Genomic DNA, 18410 nt, shown 5'->3' on the forward strand with positions numbered 1-18410 from the left:
AATATCTGGGTCATCCATGGGATGGTTTTTTTTTTTCTCTCCTGCTCTTAGTTCTTGGAATGTCTAGTAATTCTTCATGGATTATTGGTCATTGCACAAGATAAGCAAGCTTTCCAAAGCTGCTTCCTTGGATGAGCTGAGCTGCTTCCTTGGATGAGCTGCACTTTGTCCATTCAGGGACTGAGCTGCTTTAATTTGAGTTATAGGCTTCATAAAGCTTTCCTTTCTCCTACACATCTGACAACAGTTAAGGATTTTTATCTCACGCATGAAGGTGTAGGAAACTTAGTTCTACATCTGTGAGCTTTCTGCTTAGCATTTCAACATACCCGCTTGTGTAGCTAAGAGACTGAGAAATTAGCTGGGCTGTGGTGGTGCATACACTTAATCCCAGCACTTGGAAGGCAGAAGCAGGTGGATCTCTATGCGTTTAGGGCCAGCCTGGTCTACAGGCCAAGATCCAGGACAGCCAAGGCAACACAGAAATGTCTCAAAAAAAAATAGTCATATAATGTCCTTGCTCATGTGTGCCTCTCTTTTTGCCAGATTCTTGCATTAAGATGTACCCATGATCTGCATCCACAAACTTCAAGTTCTGTGGAACAGTGCCCTCATGGCTCCCACCACCTTCTCTCTCATCTGTCTGCCAAGTCCTCCCTGATATGAGCTTCTACATTAAGCCCTTGCTCAGTCCCAAAACAAAACAAATTTCCCCAGGAAAGAACAGTTATTCCATGATTCTCTTCTCTTGGAGACCTTGAACCCTTCCATGCTGGCTTTGCTTCATTTTGCTATTGTTTTCTAACTATCATTTTAATTGTTCCTATCGAGAGGAATCTTCTCGGTATTCTATCGTAAGTACAGCATTCCATTGTATTTTATAATTTTAAAGAAAAATGCATTTGTTTTAGCTCATGGTTTGAACAGATACAGCATGTTATGTGGGGACTGCATGGGGGAGTGTCAGAAGCATGTGGCAGCTGATTATTCCTAGCTCAGAGGACCAGCAATCAGAGAATGAGAGGAAACAAGACAGGGCTATGAAAGTCAGTGCTCAGAACACAGAGGTTAACTTCCTCCCAAAGATTCCACAACTTCCCCAGTAACTAAAAAAGTCAGCACATCACTTAACAGCCCCAACACTACTCAAGTGTATAAATGTTGGTGTTGGAGACTTAGCTTTACTGTTTACAGCTCTTTCACAGGACCTAGGTTTGGTTCCCATACCCCCCATGGCAGCTCACCACTCTCTATAACTCAACTTTCAGGGGTTGTGACACAATTGTATTGCCCTTGCAGACACCAATCACACACGTGGTACACAGACACTTATACACGTAAAATAAAATAAAACAGAACATTTATACACATAAAATAAAGTAAAAAAAATTAAAGTGTAAGTACAGAACCTCTTCTGAGACTGAAGGAATTATTTTAATTATGAAACCTCATTCAAATAAAAGCACGTGGTGAGATAGTTCCTGATTTCTGAAGTAAGAGCACTTGCTGTTTGATCATGAGGACATGAATTCAAGTCAGAGACATACACATGGAAAGCTAGATGGGGTTACAAGCATCTTTAGGCCCTTTGCTGAAGGTACAGCAGAGATGAGATTTCTGAGGTTTGCTGGTCTAGCTTCAGTGAGAGACCCTGTCTCAACGGAATAAGGTGGAGTGTGATATAATTGAGTGCTAGTGTCCTCCTTTGGTCTCTGTGCATGCACAGGCGTATGTACTCACACTCACAGGCACATACATCACACACACAAACACACACGAGAGAGAGAGAGAGAGAGAGAGAGAGAGAGACTGAAATAAAGACTAAAACACCCAGATTAAAGGGAGGAATGTGCAAATAGCAAGAAGAAAATATCTGACCTACGTGATACTACCACCCATCTGGGTAAGCAACAAAGCCCATAGTTTCAGGTCCAGCCACCACTGAGACTTGTGAAGGTACCGTTTGACTTTCAATGGGTTTGGGTAGCCCTGCCCCTCCGGTGTTCTGCCTTTAACATACGTGACTTCTTTCTTGGGTAAGCTCTGCTTTTTGTTAGCAACATTAACATCCCATCTTTCTGGCATCGCTAACATCCAATGTCTCCACTGCACCTTACGGTTTCCCCATCTCAATATTATATAATGCAGTCAGGATCTCCACACAGGGAACCTAGCCTCTGTTTGATCTGTAGTGCTCGCACACAGAACCAGTTCATTTGATCCTCTATGCCTGCAAACCCAGTATCACGTGGACAACATCCTCCCTTTCCACTGAAAGCTTGTGTTACAGCCAGGTCTTCTGGGAGCACAGCTGCAGCTGCCTGTATGCCTTCACAGGGAAGCTTGGCAAGGCACTTCACTGGGCTCCTGTTTATCCCCCAGAATGTTCTGGAGCTCTGCCTTCTTAGAGGCTTTCCTTTCAAATGGGTTTGTGTTTCTATACACAGAAACAGTCTATGGGTTCAGTTTTATCCTTAGGTCTCCTTTCCTCTTATCCCAGTACAGAATTTAAATTTCTCCTTAAAGGCTCTAATCTCTGCGCAGCCTTTTGACCTGCACCTTTGCATCCCTCAACTTTAATTGGGTTCGGACATCTTTTGTAACCAAACTCTACAATTTTTATGTCTTTCTCCTATACGTTCTGGTCAGTTACCTCTCACAGTAAATGTGGGTAAGTGCACTGAGCAGTAACCAGTACACAGCCTAAATGTTCCACTTAAAAAAATAATAATAATTCCACTTTTTTGTCAGCCTCACACAAAATTTTAGAACATAGGCACACTACAGCCAAATTTATACCCAAAATGTAATATGAATTTCTTCCATCATGGCACTGGTAGAGGAGCTCTGTGTGCACAGATTATTTTCTTTTTTTTTTTTTTTTTTTTTTTTTTTTTTTTTTTTTTTTTTTTTTTTTATTAATTTATTCTTGTTACATCTCAATGTTTATCCCATCCCTTGTATCCTCCCATTCCTCCCCCCCCCCATTTTCCCATTATTCCCCTCCCCTATGACTGTTCCTGAGGGGGATTACGTCCCCCTATATAGTCTCATAGGGTATCAAGTCTCTTCTTGGCTACTTGCTGTCCTTCCTCTGAGTGCCACCAGGTCTCCCCCTCCAGGGGACATGGTCAAATGTGAGGCACCAGAGTATGTGAGAAAGTCGTATCACACTCTCCACTCAACTGTGGAGAATATTCTGACCATTGGCTAGATCTGGGAAGGGGTTTAAAGTTTACCTCCTGTATTGTCCTTGGCTGGTGCCTTAGTTTGAGCGGGACCCCTGGGCCCAAATCTGCCTATCATATTGTTCTACTTGTAGATTTCTAGGACCCTCTGGATCCTTTTATTTTGCTATTCTCCCATGCGTCTCTCATTTAGAGTCCCAATAGGATGCCTTCCCCTCTGTCCCAGTTTCCTGGTAAGTGAAGGCTTTCGTGGGACATGCCCCTTGGGCTAGTATGCAGATATACGTGAGTATATACCATTTGATTCTTTCTGCTTCTGGGTTAACTCACTCATTATGATCATTTCTAGCTCAATCCATTTATCCACAAATTTCGGGAATTCCTTGTTTTTAATAGCTGAGTAGTATTCCATAGTGTATATGTACCACAGTTTCTTTATCCACTCTTCTACTGAGGGACACTTAGGCTGTTTCCATGTTCTGGCTATTATGAATAAGGCTGCTATGAACATGGTTGAGCAAATTTTCTTGTTGTGTGCTGGAGCATCTTCTGGGTATATTCCAAGGAGTGGAATTGCTGGGTCTTGAGGAAGCCCTATTCCCATTTTTCTGAGATAGCACCAGATAGATTTCCAAAGTGGCTGTACTAGTTTGCATTCCCACCAGCAATGAAGGAGTGTTCCTCTCTCCCCACATCCTCGCCAGCATGTGGTGTCGCTTGAATTTTTGATCTTAGCCATTCTGATGGGTGTAAGATGGAATCTCAGAGTTGTTTTGATTTGCATTTCCCTGATGACTAAGGAGGTTGAGCATTTCTTTAAGTGTTTCTCAGCCATTTGATACTCCTCTGTTGAGAATTCTCTGTTTAGTTCCAAGCCCCATTTCTCAATTGGGTTATTCGGTTTGGTGGTGTTTAATTTCTTGAGTTCTTTATATATTTTGGATATTAGACCTTTGTCAGATGTAGGGTTGGTGAAGATTTTTTCCCAGTCTGTAGGCTGTCGCTTTGTTCTCTTGACAGTGTCTCCTGCCTTACAGAAGCTTCTCAGCCTCATGAGGTCCCATTTATTAATGGTTGACATTAAGGCCTGGGCCGTTGGTGTTCTGTTCAGGAAGTTGTCTCCTGTGCCAATATGTTCCAGGCTCTTTCCCACTTTTTCTTCTAAGTGGCTTAGTGTCTCTGGTTTTATGTTGAGGTCTTTAATCCACTTGGATTTGAGTTTTGTGCAAGGTGACAAATATGGGTCCAGTTTCATTTTTTTACACATAGACCTCCAGTTAGACCAGCACCATTTGTTGAAGATGCTATCCTTTTTCCATTGAATGGATTTGGCTTCTTTGTCAAAAATCAAGTGACCATATGTGTGTGGATTCATATCTGGGTCTTCGATTCGATTCCACTGATCAACCAGCCTGTTGCTGTGCCAGTACCATGCTGTTTTAAGTACTATTGCTTTATAGTACAGTTTGAGATCAGGTATGGAGATTCCTCCGGAGCATCTTTTATTGTACAAGATTGTTTTAGCTATTCTGGGTTTTTTGTTTTTCCATATGAAGTTCAGAATTGAACTTTCAATGTCTTTAAAAAATTGTGTAGTTATTTTGATAGGGATTGCATTGAATCTGTAGATTGCTTTTGGTAGGATGGCCATTTTTACTATGTTAATTCTCCCGATCCATGAGCAAGGAAGATCACGCCATCTTCTCAGGTCATCTTCAATCTCTTTCTTCAGAGTTTTGAAATTTTTTTCATACAAGTCCTTCACTTGCTTAGTTAGGGTAACTCCTAGATATTTTATATTGCTTGTGGCTAATGTGAAGGGTGTGGTTTTCCTAATTTCTTCCTCTGTAAGCTTGTCATTTGTGTATAGGAAGGCTACAGACTTTTTTGAGTTAATTTTGTATCCAGCCAATTTGCTGAAGGTGTTTATCAGCTTTAGGAGTTCTCTGGTGGAGTTTTGAGGGTCACTTATGTACACTATCATATCATCTGCAAAGAGGGATAATTTGACTTCCTCCTTTCCCATTTGGATCCCCTTGATCTCCTTTTGTTGTCTTATTGCTCTGGCTAGAACTTCGAGTACTATATTGAAGAGATATGGAGAGAGTGGGCAGCCTTGCCTTGTTCCCGATTTGAGAGGAATTTCCTTGAGTATCTCACCATTTACTTTGATTTTGGCTATTGGCTTGCTGTATATAGCCTTTATTATGTTGAGGAAAGTGCCTTGTATCCCCGATCTCTCTAAAACTTTAAACATGAATGGGTGTTGAATTTTATCAAATGCTTTCTCTGCATCCAAGGAGATAATCATGTGGTTTTTTATTTTCAGTTTGTTTATATGATGGATTACATTGATGGATTTCCGTATATTAAACCATCCCTGCATGCCTGGAATGAAGCCTACTTGGTCATGATGAATGATATCTTTGATGTGCTCCTGTATTCGTTTTGCAAGTATTTTATTTAGTATTTTTGCATCTATGTTCATAAGAGAAATTGGTCTGAAATTCTCTTTCTTTGTTGAGTCTTTGTGAGGTTTAGGTATCAATGAGACTATGGCCTCATAGAATGAATTTGGTAATTTTCCATCCATTTCTATCTTTTGGAGTAGCTTGAAGAGTATCGGTATTAGCTCGCCCTTAAAGGTCTGGTAGAATTCTGCACTGAAACCATCTGGCCCTGGGCTTTTTTTGGTTGGGAGACCATCGATGATTGCTTCTATTTCTGTAGGGGAAATGGGACTATTTAACTTGTTTATCTGTTCTTCACTCAACTTTGGCAAGTGAACTTGATCAAGAAAATCGTCCATTTCCCGTAGATTTTCAAATTTTGTGGCGTATATGCCTTCAAAGTAGGATCTTATGATTCTTTGAATTTCTTCAGTGTCTGTTGTTATGTCTCCCTTTTCATTTCTGATTTTGTTCATTTCAATACTGTCTCTCTGCCTTTTAGTTAGTTTGGCTAATGGTCTGTCTATCTTGTTGATTTTCTCAAAGAACCAGCTTTTGGTTTTGTTGATTCTTTGGACTGTTTTCTTAGTTTCTAATTTGTTAATTTCAGCCCTGAGTTTGATAATTTCCAGGCGTCTACTCCTCTTGGGTGTTTCTGCTTCTTTTTTTTCTAGGGCTTCCAGTTGTGTTGTTAAGATGCTTATGTGCGATGTTTCCAATTTCTTTTTAAAGGCACTTAGTGCTATGAATTTTCCTCTTAGCACTGCTTTCAATGTATCCCACAAATTTGGGTATGTTGTTTCTTCATTTTCATTGAATTTCAGAAACTCCTTGATTTCTTTCTTTATTTCTTCCCTGACCCAGGTGTCATTTAGCAGAGAGTTGTTTAGTTTCCACAAACGTGTAGGCTTTTTGTTATTTCTGTTGTTGTTGAATTGCAGCCTAAGAGCATGGTGATCTGATAGGATACAAGGTATTATTTCAATCCTCTTGTATCTGTTGAGGCTTGCTTTGTGACCTACGATGTGATCAATTTTGGAGAAGGTTCCATGGGGTGCAGAGAAGAAGGTGTATTCTTTCTTGTTTGGGTGAAAGGTTCTATAGATATCTGTTAGATCCATTTGACCCATGGCATTGGTTAATGATGTTATTTCTCGGCTTAGTTTCTGTTTCAATGACTTATCCTTCAGTGAGAGTGGGGTGTTGAAGTCTCCCACTATTATTGTGTGGGGATCGATGTGTGGTTTAAGCTTTTTTAGGAGATCTTTTACATATGTGGGTGCCCTTGTATTGGGAGCATAGATGTTCAGAATTGTGATGTCATCTTGGTTGACTTTACCTTTGATGAGTATGAAGTGTCCTTCCTCATCCCTTTTGATTAATTTTGGTTGAAAGTCTATTTTGTTCGATACTAAAATGGCTACCCCTGCTTGCTTCTTGTGACCATTTGCTTGGAATATTTTTTTCCAACCTTTTACCCTGAGGTAATGCCTTTCATTATGGGTGAGATGTGTTTCTTGGATGCAGAAGAATGTTGGGTCTTGTTTATGTACCCATTCGGTTAGTCTGTGTCTTTTTATTGGAGAATTGAGGCCATTGATGTTGAGAGATATTAATGACCAGTGACTGTTAAGAGTCTTAATTTTGATGTTGTTTCCAGTCGAGCGTTTGTGTAGTTGTGTTTTTGCCATGGGATAGTTATCTATTTCCTGGGTAGTTTTGGTTGTAGCTTGACCCTTTGGGATGGAGTTTTCCTTCTAGTACCTTCTGTAAAGCTGGGTTTGTGGATAGGTACTGTTTGAATTTGTTTTTGTCGTGGAATATTTTGTTTTCTCCATCAATGGTTATTGATAATTTTGCTGGGTAAAGTAGTCTGGCCTGGCATCTGTGTTCTCTTAGGGTTTGCAGGATCTCTGTCCAGGCCCTTCTGGCTTTTATGGTCTCTGCTGAGAAGTCAGGTGTAATTCTGATAGGTTTACCATTAAATGTTATTTGGCCCTTTTCCCTTGCAGCTTTTAATATTTTTTCTTTGTTCTGCATGTTTTGTGTTTTGATTATTATGTGGCGGGCAGTTTTTCTTTTCTGGTCAATTCTATTTGGTGTTCTGTAGGCCTCTTGTATGTTTATAGGCATCTCTTTCTTTAGATTGGGGAAATTTTCTTCTATGATTTTGTTGAGAATAGTTTCTGGGCCCTGGAGTCTGATGTCTTCTCTTTCTTCAATGCCTATTATCCTCAGATTTCTTCTTTTCATGGTGTCCTTAATTTCTTGGATGTTTTGTGTCAGGAGTTTTCCAGATTTGGCATTTTCTTTAATGGTTGATTCAATATCTGTGATTGTATCTTCTAGCCCTGAGATTCGTTCTTCCATCTCTTGGATTCTGTTAGAAAAGCTCACCTCTGTGTTGCTCGCCTTCTTCTCTGAGGTCTCACGTTCTCGTTTTTCTTCTGTCTGTGTGTTTATCATTGAATCCATTTTCATTTTCAGATCTTGAACTGATTTTTTGATTTCTTTCATCTGATTTTTTGTATATTCCTGAGTTTCTTCCATTGCCTCTTTATAGGTCTTCAGAGCTTGAACCGTTTTACTTATTTCTTTCATCTGGTTGTTTGCATTTTCCTGCAATTTTTCCAGTTCCACTCTATGTGCTTCTTTTATGTCTCTCACCTGTTTGTCTGCGTCTTCCTGCATTTGATTACGAATTTTATTTGTTTCCTCCATTATCATCCTCATTACTAAGGATTTGAGGTCATTTTCTTGTATTTCCGTTGTATTTGAGTTCTGTGGGTGGTTTTCTTTGGGATAGCTGGAAACTGGAGACGCCATGTTGTTTTGGGGTTTTTTGCGTATGCTTTTTCGTTGTCCTTTAGACATCTTGCCGTCTTTGTTTTTGTTGGGTAGCTTCCAGAGTTGAATGGAGGGTGTCTGATGATAGATTCACTTGTTTTCTTACGATTTCCCTAGGCTGCGAGCTCAAAGCTTCACTGGTGTGGATGTTAGGAGGTTAGCCCTGTTATTCTGGTCTCTCACAGCCAGTGATCCTCAGTCCCTCTCTGCTGTGGATCCTGCAATTGTTCTGGGTCTCTGAATGAGCGTTGGGTCAGGCCAAGGTATCCACAGCCTTCTGTGTTCCCTGCCAAGTCCAGTCAGGAGCACTGGGACCGAACCACGGGCAGAACTCAGCTAGATTCTCAGGGCCAGAACCCTCTGCCAAGCTCAGCTAGGGATTTTGGGCCCAAAATGCACACAGGGCCCAGCCAGAATTTTTGGGCTGGGACTACGCACCAAGCTCCACTAGGGCCTTTTGGCCCAAAGTGCGTGCTGTGGTCAGTTATTGACTCAGGGCCCGAACTGACCACCAATCTCAGCCAGGAATTCTGGATTCAAACTGTACACTGTGTCCAACCAGAGTCTTAGAGCTGGTGGAACCGAGAGCTCTGTCCAGCCTGTGCCACAGCAGGAGAACTGCGGCTGCTCTGAGTTAGCGCCAGTGGTGGAACAAGTGCTCCGCCCGGACTGTGTCCCCGCAGGGGAGCTGCCGCTGAGCTGAGGTGGTGCCTAGGATGGAACCGAGCACGTCACCAAGCCTGCGCCACAGCAGGAGAACTGCGGGTGCTCTGAGTTAGCGCCAGTGGTGGAACAAGTGCTCCGCCCGCACTGTGTCCCCGCAGGGGAGCTGCCGCTGAGCTGAGGTGATGCCTAGGATGGAACCGAGCACGTCACCAAGCCTGCGCCACAGCAGGAGAACTGCGGCTGCTCTGAGTTAGCGCCTGTGGTGAAACCAAGTGCTCCGCCCAGACTGTGTCACCGCAGGGGAGCTGCCTCTGAGCTGAGGTGGTGCCTAAGATGGAACCGAGCACGTCACCAAGCCTGCGCCACAGCAGGAGAACTGCGGCTGCTCTGAGTTAGCGCCAGTGGTGGAACAAGTGCTCCGCCCGGACTGTGTCACCGCAGGGGAGCTGCCGCTGAGCTGAGGTAGTGCCTAGTGTGGAGCAGCGTGCTCAACTAAGCCTGCGCCACAGCAGGTGAGCTATGGCCACGCTGAGTTAGTGCCTCAGGCAGAATTGTTTGCTGGGCCGGGCCAATACCCGGGACTCTGGGGCCGAACTGTCCGCCGAGTCCAATCTGGGTCCAAAGGCTCCACACGACCCAAATCCTGCCCCGAGTCCCCTCTCCCGCAGCAATTCCCACCAGCCACCACACCAATCGCCTCCACCGGAAGGCTATGAGCTGCAAACCTCAGCCGCCGCTGCTGGTGCCGCTGGTGCTGCCGCCTCTACCGCTGCCGCTCCGATCAGAGAAAAACCACGCTCCTCCCGTGTGCAGGGGCACGCAGGTCCTCCGCACCCTGGTCCCTCCGAACCGTGGAGCACTCCCGCTGCCGTGATGTTCGGACCTCGGTGTTCCTGGCTCAGAAATCTGTGCAATTCCCTGAATTGTTCACTGGAGCCTCCAAACGCGGTCCACACTGCTCGCCGCCATCTTGGATCCCTCCAGATTATTTTCTAAATTCCAGCTGACATTGTTGTCTTTTGAACTGCCAGTGGCTCACTGGGGTATATGTATAGCATTCCAAGGCTCTGCTAGTTCATATAGCTCTAAATCTTTCTACATTCCTTCCATAGCCACTTCTACAGTCCTATAGTCTACACAGTCAGGTGGATACTAGCAATCATCCATTTCTCTCACTGCCAATTTCTATATAACATTTTTCGTTGTTGTAACTAAAACCTGGAAAAGAACAACATAGAGGGAGCAGAATGCTTTGTTTTGTTTTTTGACTAGAGGTTTGAGAGTTCACCACAGCAGAGAGAGCTTGAGGTCAGAGGGGAGGCAGTAGTCAGAGTGTGTAGCCGCTGCTTGCTCACATATGAGAAGATCAAGAAGATGATGGGTGGAACCAGAAGATTCAGGAGCCGCACAAGGAGACCATTGAGGTCATTGGTTCTGGACCCAGAGGAGCCTACACAAACTGTTGCACCAACCAAGGACAAAGCACACAGTGAACCTACTGTGATATTGATGAAAAATATCTCAGAAGATGCACACTACAGAATTTATGAAGGACATACCTAAAATGCCAACACTTAAATCTAGGAGGAGAATAGATGACTGTTTATTTTTTGCCATGTTAAAATGTTTGATAATGAAAAGTTTTTTTTTAAAGTCCATTAAGAAGAAACTGAGCAAAGAAATTATGGTCTTCCTACGCAATGATAATTCTGTGCTGGCCAGGTCTGTCAAAATAAGTATGGGGTACATCTTAAGTAAGGGGATAAATGAGAGAGAAGAATTTATTCCATCAAAAACATTTACAGCGTTACTTGTTTTAACTACAACCACCTCTGGTTCTTTTCCTTTTTAAATTCTTTTGTTTATTTTATCTACTTTTATATTTTATGTTTAAAATGTACTGTAACTTATTAAGACTACATCTTCTCTCTCTCTCTCTCTCTCTCTCTCTCTCTCTCTCTCTCTCTCTCTCTCTCTCTTCCCCACCCCTTTTACCCCCTCCCCTCTCTCTTCCTACAGCATGACAAGAAGACAATTTTATCCTAAACAAGTTTTATTACATTATTTATAATGACGTTTAAAACTTGCAAATTGTTTCCGTCACTTTTCCACTTCATATTTCCAGTCAGCCATCAAGAGTGAATGAAACCACAGAAAATGAAACTCTACACAAGATGAAAAGTCATGTATTGTAGTCCTACGCTAGCTCACTTAGACCTGTAGATTAGAAAATATATTCTAAGTGCTCGGGTTGCTTGTTCAAAGTGCAAGTGCATTTAAATTTTTAATGAATAATTTAAATATAGTTCTTCAGAAAATTTATATCAATGTGCACTCCCAACAAACAGCATGTAAGAGTTCCTGTGAAGGAGGAAACTTTTGATGTTTCCATTGGCTGTCTCATCAGAAGACCTTGGCATCCTATGATAGTTACTTAATTAGCGCTTGAAAGTATCCATCCTTATTAAGGCACTGGAGTATTTCTTAAGAACAAGAGTCTAAAGTGTCCTCTGAAAGAAGCAAATGTTACTAAGATAGGAATCCTTAAGTTTCAACTCTGATCATCCAACTAAATCCAAATCATGAAAGGATCTAATCACCTGTTCACACATGAATGAGACTCTCATTCACAAAAGCACTAGCAAATAAAGCAAAGGAGAAAGCCCCTTGTGAAGAGCAGACCAGTCTTGTGTGCTGAGCCTTCAAAGGTGGTTACTGTAGTATGGTTTGTCTTCTTCCATTTCCTGTCATGGAGAACCAAACAGAATGTTTCCTTCCATGAAGACAATTCAAATATGATAATGGCCAACAACCTGCTTGTTTTAAGATGAAGAAAATTTCTAGAGCTTCTTCTACTTAGTTTGGAAAAAATGGATTGATACCCTGCTTTGTCAAACTGTTTAGGCAGTGCTGAACAAGAAGACAGAAAACACATTCCCTGGAGTGGTAAAAAAAAAAAAAAAAAAAAAACTGAATGCCTTGCCAGTAGCTGGCAGACATTTGGCAGAGCAGGCATGCCTGCTAAATGGCACCAGTTGAGTAACAATTGATTAATTGCAGCAGGATCTGTGTTTTATCATGAAATATTTACAGCCATCACTGATCGTGATGCTTTCCTACAACTTCATCATTAGCAACTAACATTTGTAAAGCTCTGACAAAATTCCTGGAGCTTGGGTACTTGTTTTATTTAAGATGGGTTCTTTTCTTATACATATCCTGATTAGAGTTTCCCCTTCATCTTTTTCTAGTTCCTCTCAACCTCCCCTACCCTCCAGATCTACTCCCTTACTGTCTCTTATTGGAAAATAACAGGCTTATAAGAGATTAAAAAAACAAATATTACAAAAGAAAATTTAATAAATGAAGCAAAATCTATCATATTGAAGTTGGACATAGAAACCCTACAAGAGAAAAATGGTCCCAAGAGAAAGTATGGGTTCCATCTTGCTGAGTGGGCCATAAATCAAATCAGACATCTACTCTCACAAGCTCTGTGCCACCACTGCTACAGAATGTTTAACAGGTGAGACAGATTATAGGTCAAGGGTTTGGGGCCTGGGTTGGTGACAACATTTTCTTATCGGAAGTATGCAGAGTGCCTTCCTCCACAAAGTGACTGGAACTTAGGGCTGAAGGCTTCATGTAGGCACCAGCTTGATTTCTCCACATCCAATGAGTTGTGCGGGTATATTCCTCAGCAATGGGGCCCTGCTGTCAGTTTGCAGAAAGCAACCCTTTGTCTTATCATCAGCCTGGGTTCTTTAGGGATTTCCATGTCACCCCTTTGGCCAACAACTCAATGCAAGTTAATTCTGCCACCAGTAGCCTCACCTGGTTATAAGTGATGGCCAACTGAGACTTTGTATATCCCATTACTAGAAGTCCTCATTAGAATTACTATCATGGATTCCAGGAAGGTTTCCCTGCATTAGATTTCCACGCCACCACTTTAAATGTTTCCAAATTGTAACTGTCTTTTTCCAGACTCTCCCTCCACCCTATCTCCCACAACTTGATTCCCCCCCTCTCATCCCCACATGCCCTCAGTCAGCCTATAAAATATATTTTATTTATTCTTCCCAGGGAGACCCATGGGTCCTCAGTAGACCTCCTCTTCCTTATCTAACCTGTAGTGGATGTAAACATGTTTTGGTTTTCATCTCAAGTGTGGGATGTGAAACAGACTTGTGTGAAGGTATGCAGTGTTTTTCCACTGCAAACAGACTTGTGAGAGAACAGGTGATGTTTGCCCACTGGAAGAGGAACCACCTCTTGCAAGGGCATGCTCTTTGCTAAAACAAGAGGCTTCTTTTTCTGTCTTGGCTATCCATCACTCCACTTCAAGACGCTCCTAGAGAGAACTGCTCGAGGGAAGGTGTTGAGACTTCAGGCTCCAGCTGCTGCTCCAGGTTCCAGTGGCTGCAGTTACAGTCACCTTTGCTGAATTGCTGATTTACTGTTTAACTGGTCTATTGGAATCATGCCATTTATGCCAGTAAAATCACTCCAAGAAACTTAGTATAAAAAAGGTCTATCTCTTCTGTTCCTATTAACCTCTTTTCTCTCCTATCTAGGGTAGGTGGGTTGGAATGGAGGTGTAAACATTAAAGTACCACAAATAAAGTAGGTTTGAAAAAGTTCAAAGCCTACCCTAACCTCTCTGGGTCTACAAATTATAGCTCGGTTACCATTTAATGGCTAATACATACCATATTTATGTTTCTTGGTCTCAGTTACCTTACTGAGGATGAATTTTTCTAGTCTCTGTCCTTTGCCAGCAAATTTCATGATACCATTTTTTAATAGCCAAGAAATATTCCAATGTGTAAATGTATATTTCTATTCATTATTTAGCTGAGGAACATATATATTGTTTTCAGTTTCTGGCTATTATGAATAAAGGTTGAGTAAGTGTCCTTGTAGTAGGATGGAGCATCCTTTGGGTATATGCCCAGGAGTGGTGAATCTGAGTCTTGAAGTAGATGGATTTTCAACTTTCTGAGGAACCATCACATTGGTTTCCAAACTGGTTGTACAAGTTTACACTCCTACTAGAAATGGAGGAGTGTTCCCCCTCATTCCAAATGTCCCAAGTGACACCATGAGCTGTCACTTGTGTTACAGATCTACACATTCTGGAAGGTGTAAGATGGAGTCTCAAACTAGTTTTGATTTGCATTTCCCGTGATGGCCAAGGACGTTGAGCATTTCTTCAAGTGTTTCTCAGCCATTTGAGATCCCTCTGTTGAGAATTCTGTTTAGATCTATACCCCTTTTCCCTCAACATAATATTTTTATTAGATACATGGTGGTTTCATACAATGCACCTCAATCATACTTACTTTCCAATCCTCCCAGGTCCACCCTCTCCTCCCACCTTTGCACCCTCCCCCACCCCTCAAAAAATACAAGTCCAATTTGTGTTGCATATATACACATGGAGCATGGTCAAATTCCCAGTAGCCAGCTCCTTAAAGAAAACTGAGTCTACCCACCACCACCACCTCCACTCCCATCATTAGAAGCCATCAAATGTGAAATACTACACTTCAGCATCTTCATCACAATTGTTAATGACTCTCTTCAGTAGATTTTTATCTGGACTACTTCTCTTTTGGGGGTTTGTTGTTACAGAAGCCTTCGGTGTCTCTCCTAAATTATGAGCCTGAGGTCATCGATGACACTGCAAAAGAAGCTTCCTTGCCCATAGCTCCAAATAGCAGGATTTATCATGGACTTCCACATGCTTTCTAGAGGCAGCATGGACATCAACATTGTTTCCAGAGGCAGCAGGAATCATGGCCATCATGGCTGGTCTCCTGAAACAACACAAATCATGAACATCAAGATGTCCTGAATCAAAAGCATACATTGTTGAAACCCCTCAAGGTGACTCAATCCAAGGATTGAGTCTCTCCATCAAGGAGAAAGTGAACTGCTATTCATGTTGACATCCTGAGGCTGCACAGAGTCAGGGTGATTGTGTGACTGGGCAAAGTGTCCTGGGGCAGGACCCAGGTGAGCACCAGACTGCTTCACACAACCCTGCCCTTGGCTCTCGCTGCTCTTTCTGTACCACTTTGACCATCCTCTTTGCAGCCTATGGACAGCACCTGATCCTGGTGCTCTCCCCACAGCAGGTTGAGCAGCAGCAACAGCAATAGCCCAACAATCCATGAGCATTGGTGGGATAGTTCTGTCTTCTGATTTCTTCTTCAAAGATTTGAACTTTTATTCTTCAAGTCTTTCACTTGCTTGGTTAGAGCTACCCCCAAGATATTATCTGTGGCTATAGTAAAGGGTGTTGTTTTCCTAATTTTTTCTCAACCTATTTTTCATTTGTATATAGGAGGGCTACTGATTTTTTTTTTTTTTTAGTTAATCTGGTATATAACCACTTTGCTGAAAGTGGTTTATCAGCTGTGGGAGTTTATCAGCTGTAGGAGTTCTCTGGTAGAATTTTGGGGATTGCTTTTTATACTAGCATATCATCTGTGAATAACAATACTTTGACTTCATCCTTTCCAATTTGTAGCCCTTGATCTCCATTAGTTGTCTTATTGTTCTAGCTAGAACTTCAAGTAACATATTGAATAGATATGGGAACAGTGGGTAGCCTTGAGTTGTTCCTAATTTTAGTGGAATTGCTTTGATTTTTCTCTCCATTTAATTTGATGTTGGCTATGGGCTTACTGTAAGTTGTTTTTACTATGTTTAGGCATGTACTTTTTTATCCCTACTCATTCTGAGACTTTTATCAATGAAGGGGTACTGGACTGTGTCAATGGGCTTTTTTTTTTTTTTTCATCTATTGAGATCGTCATGTCATATTCTTTGTTCAATTTGTTTATATGGTGGCTAACATTGCTGATTTTCATATGTTGAAACATCACTACATCTCAGGTATGAAGTTTATTTGATCATGGTGGATGACTTTTGGATGTGAGTTTTTTTTTATTCTTTTCACAGGTATTTTGTTGAGTGTTTTTACATGTATATTTATAAGGAAAATTGGTCTGTAATTTTCTTCCTCTGTTGAGTCTTTATGTGGTTTGGGGATCAGGATCACTGTACCCTCATTGAGTGATCTGGACACTGTTCAGTGTGTTTCTATTTTGTGAATAATTTGAAGAGTATTGGCTTATTGGCTTTAACTCTTTTTTGAAAATTTGGGAGAATTCTGCTACAAAATCATCTGACCCTGTGATTGTTCATATCATCACCTGCCTCCACGGACAGGTGTAACAGGTGTGTGTAACCCAACAAAAGGACTGCCTGTTCTTTCTCCCTCTCCCTCCCTTCCTCCCTCCCTCCCCCTCCCTCCTCCCTCCCTCCCTAGCTCCCTCTCTCTCCACAACTTCCTCCACCTCCTTCTCACTGCCTCTACCTCTTCTCCAGGTCCTCACTCCTCTTCCTTCTCACAATAAACCTTCTTGTACCAGATCTGTTGCATGGTGTAATTTCTCAGGTGGCACACGTTGGCATGGGTCCACCATAGTACCTCATTGCATTTATGTTTCATAATAATTACACATTTCTTTCTTTTAGACTTTCCACTTTGGTGGATTACAGGTTTTGAACATATCTTTTTGATTCTCTGGATTTCCTCAGTCTGTTGTCATATCCCCCTTTTGTTTCTGATTTTGTTAATTTGGATAGTCTCTCTGGGTCTTTTAGTTAGTTTGGATAACAGTTTGTCCATCTAGTTGATTTTCTCAAACAACTAACTCTGTTACATTGATTCTTCGTATTGATCTCTTTGTTCCTATTTTATTTATTTCAGCCCTAAGTTTGATTATTCCCTCCCAGCTATTCCTCTTACTGTGGTAACTTCTTTTTGTTCTAGAGTTTTCAGATGTGCTTTTAAGTTGCTATATGAGATCTTTTCAATATGTGGTGTGTGTGTGTGTGTGTGTGTGTGTGTGTGTGTGTGTGTGTGTGTGTGTGTGTAGGCACTTATTGCTATGAACTTTCCTCTTATCACCACTTCTATTGTGTCCCATAAGTTTGGGTATGCTTGTAGTCATTTCATTGAATTCTGGAATCTTTTAAATTTTTTTTTTTTTTTTTTTTTTTACTTTTTTTCTATCTTGACCCATTTTTCATTCAGTAGATAGTTTCTTGCTTTACTTGCGCTTAAAGTTTCTAAATATGCTCTTTCCGTGTGATCAGTGCTTGTACTGGACATGGTCCCTTCCAGAGCTGACCTGTGTATGGATGGCCTTCAGGAAACACTTCTCAATACAAGGAACTTGGTCTTTGAGGGAACAGTGAAGCAGGACCACTGGTACCTTCATCCATTTTCTCTCCTGATACATGCTGTAAAAGAGCTCAGTCCCTGCTCTTACAGCATGTCTGAAGGCCCACAGTACAGGGTGAGTGACTTCCTCCATACACAGGCAAGGAATACCACACACAAAGGATCAGAAAAATGGCCAAGCATGCCACCTTTGCTAAAACACCCTCCCCCAGCTTATCCTTACTGAGATGTCTACCCATTTGTCTTCTAAGCACACGTCTTTATTTGTGCCTCCTAAAGAGTTTTGCATAGTTTGCTTGGGTCTTTCTTTCTGCAGGCTCTTATATCAAGTAAAATATATTAAATAAACGTTTTAAAGTCTTCATTAATATATGCTTCAGCCATAAGCCAAGTAATAGAGGGATCTTTATACACTGTGTACAAAAGTTGCAGCATGAATAAATGTTTATTGTGGTAGCTTGCTATTTTCACGTAAGTATAAATTGACAGTGTTTGCTCATATCATTAACTACTTCCAGATTGTACTTACTATAACAAAGGGTGCTTTTATCATTAAAAATAAATAAATAAAGGTTTTAAAAACCAGTTTAAAGAATCTTCCTACCACTCTATTAATAACCATAATTAACAATCAATGAATTCTCACATACAATCATGCTTTCCTTTTCATGGAAATCTATGGCTAATATGAGCTGCAGTCTGTATTTCCTCTCTTCACTCAATATGTTATTCAAACTTCTCATTCATTATGTGTTCAGAGTGTACCATTGCATAGATCTATCACCATTTCTGCCTTACTGATAAAAAATTTGACTTGAGAGAGGTTGTTTGCATATTATAATATACATGCATTTGGGAATATATATACCAGTGACATTAATCATAATATCATTGTTCCAGGCATTATCTGTGTATATTAAATATGAATCATTCAGTATTTATGTTACACTACTTTTCATATACAAGAAAAAGAAACATACAGAAATGAGGTCATCC

This window comes from Acomys russatus, chromosome 3 (assembly GCF_903995435.1).
Source record: "Acomys russatus chromosome 3, mAcoRus1.1, whole genome shotgun sequence".
Lineage (NCBI taxonomy): Eukaryota > Metazoa > Chordata > Mammalia > Rodentia > Muridae > Acomys > Acomys russatus.